This window comes from Tupaia chinensis, unplaced genomic scaffold (assembly GCF_000334495.1).
Source record: "Tupaia chinensis unplaced genomic scaffold, TupChi_1.0 Scaffold000644_1, whole genome shotgun sequence".
In the NCBI taxonomy this organism is placed as follows: Eukaryota; Metazoa; Chordata; class Mammalia; order Scandentia; family Tupaiidae; genus Tupaia; species Tupaia belangeri.
This window is the reverse complement of record NW_006160165.1, coordinates 4,676,725-4,679,343: the sequence shown is the minus strand read 5'-3', so window position 1 is coordinate 4,679,343 and position 2,619 is coordinate 4,676,725. Positions and strand designations below refer to the sequence as shown.

At 47.3% G+C, this 2,619-nt stretch overlaps 1 long non-coding RNA gene across 1 annotated transcript in view; it reads left to right on the top strand.

Moving 5' to 3' along the window:
- Positions 1-1,064, top strand: part of LOC106736104 (uncharacterized) — a 2,456-nt gene extending 1,392 nt beyond the window's left edge. Inside the window, exon 3 of the long non-coding RNA XR_001371220.2 lies at positions 466-1,064. This is a non-coding gene — a long non-coding RNA (uncharacterized LOC106736104). The remainder of the gene's footprint in view (positions 1-465) is intronic.
- Positions 1,065-2,619: the final 1,555 nt, after the last annotated feature.

The following is a 2,619-nucleotide window of genomic DNA, read 5'->3' as shown; positions in this document are numbered from 1 at the left end:
AGAGCGTCACCCGGACATACTGAGTCAGCCCTGGCCAGCTCAGGGCTAAGGGCTACCAGACACCTGCAGGTTCTGGGTGGAGAGCCGGGCGGAGCTTGCAGGACTGGGAGCCGGAATCACCGTTAGGCAGAAGGCAGCTGGAGTCGCGAGGCTGGGGTCAGCAAGAAGAGAAATGCTGGAGGTGAGTGAGGCTGGTGTGGACATCCACAACCACTAGGTTCTGCCCATCAAAGAGCGGGAAAGAAGCACAGGGAGAGAGAGATTTCAGCGAGGACGAGTGCCCCAGACCCCTGAGGAGTGGTCAGTGAGCTGCGTGCTAGGAGCACCGACCGTCGCAGGCTTGGGGGTCCCTGGACTTGATTCCTTCTTGGTTCCTGTCAATGCTGGGATTCTCCGAGTGATGCCACCCCTGACCCTTCATGGGAAACAGAACGCCTTGGACTTTGATTCTCTTTCTCTTTCCAGGGAACAGAAGATCATGACCAGTGGACATTGTCTCAAAGGGAGAGAAAGCCATGGTAATTTTAGACTTAGGAGGGCAGTGAGAAGGAGTTGGTTGTGACTCTGGCGGGCAGGACGAGGCTCCCTGAGACACCCACACCCGAATCTCAGGAGTCCCTGCTCTGTGATCTCACATGGCAAGGGGGCTTTGTAGGGGTAATTATGACCATGACCTTGAGGTGGAGCGATGTCTGGGTCACCAACACACAATTCCTTAGGCTCAGAGTACCTTTCCCACCTGCACCGGAGTGTGGCCATGGGAGAGGCTGTGCGACTCTGAAGATGGAGGAGGGAGTGAGGCACCAGGAAGACTGCAGCCTGCAGAACCCGAGAAGGCTTCTGGAAGGAGCCAGCCCTGCGGACACCTGGGCTGTAACCAGTGAGACCCACGCAGAGCTTCCATCCCCCGGTGCAGTTATGCCACACATCTGCGTTAACAACCGGCCTGTGTCATTTGTTCCAATAGCGCTGAAAGCCTAGTGAGTGAAGCTCTCTGTTGAAGGATGGACACAGCTCTGAGACCAGCAGATGATGCATTGGTTATGCCACTGAACTCTCATGTAGTCAACCGCGGTTTGAGTCCTGGACTCAGTGGCTTAGAATTCATGCCGGGTGCGAATGCTTGTGCGTGCGTGTGTGCCCAAAATCCTGAGAAGAGAATGGAGGAGAAGGGATTGTGGCATGGCCATCCCCCCGGGGCATGTTTTCTCACTTACCCTCTCACTGTTTCTGTCTCTGTCTCTCTCTCTGGCAAGCACGTGTGGCCTAAGGCTAAGACCTCTTAAAAAAAATGAAAAAGGACAAGTATGAACACGGCAATATCCATGGCTAGATTGTCACATACTTTATGTATATTGCGTGTTATAAAAATGTATAGCAATTAAAGGTGAATAAGCATCATAAAAATCTAATAAGTCACTTTTTAAACATACAGTGTGTTAGAGTTTATATTCTTAAAGTTTATGTGTAAATACATATGTGAAAGAATTGTATATAGTTTTAGCTTAAGAGAGTCTTGTTTAATCTCTCCTGGTTTTCCAGATACACAGTAAAACTTGGCCTCAGAGTTGGGAAAAAACTCACTGCTGAACAGGAAGCATTCTTACATTTCTCAAACAAACGCAGCACTTTGCTCTGAAAGAGAGAAAAACACAACCTGCCCTAATTTGGGGCCACCTGTGCCACACTGCAATCATGCAGTGCTGAGAGTCCCAGTGCCTGGCCTAAAAATAACTTGATGACAGAGTGTCCTGATAATGAGCACATGATCTTATCAGAGGGCTTGGGCTTTGATCTGGAGTTCATTGGTTTACTCCTTTTTTTTCCCCAGAACTCATGTGGCATTTATTGGTTAAGTTTGCTATTTCTGTGGGCATGGATTGTGACATCCCCAAACCATTTCTATAGTAACATTAAAGCTCATTGATCACAGATCACTGTAACAGATACAAAGACAAAGTCTGAACTATTGTGAGAATGACCAAAATGGGACGAACAGACATGATGTGAGCACATGGAGGAGTGGAATCAGCAGACTTGCTTGACGCATGTTTGCCACAAACCTTCATTCTGTAACACATGCAGTGAAGCAAAGGGCTCTAAAATGAGGTGTGCCTGCACACTGTTCTATATGTGAGTGTGACACCTGGGGTGTTGCTGGTGTTCATAACTGATGCAGTTGATACTAACATACCTAACTGCCCCAGAGAGCTACTGGCACTTGTTTGAATAGTGGCCTTTATGCTGATAGGAAACAAAGCTTAAATAGAATAATGTAAGGCAAAGAATCTTTGCGAGACATATATAATTTTTTTAACCTAATCTATTAAAAGTCGTCATAGGATCACTCACTCTCAGTTTTTTTTTTTTTTTCACTTTGTGAATTTTAATGTATGTGCTTAGCTCACATTTTTAAAACCTTTTTTTGGTACAGTTTTTTCTGAGGATGCATGCACTCACCAGAGGGAGAGAGAGAGAGAGAGAGAGAGAGAGTGAGAAGGTGCATGAGAAAACACCCCCTCCACCACCACCAGGGGAATGTCATGCTGCAATTCCTTCTCCATTCTCCTTCTGGAATCTTGGGCATGTACACACACATGCCCAACATGAGTTTCAAGC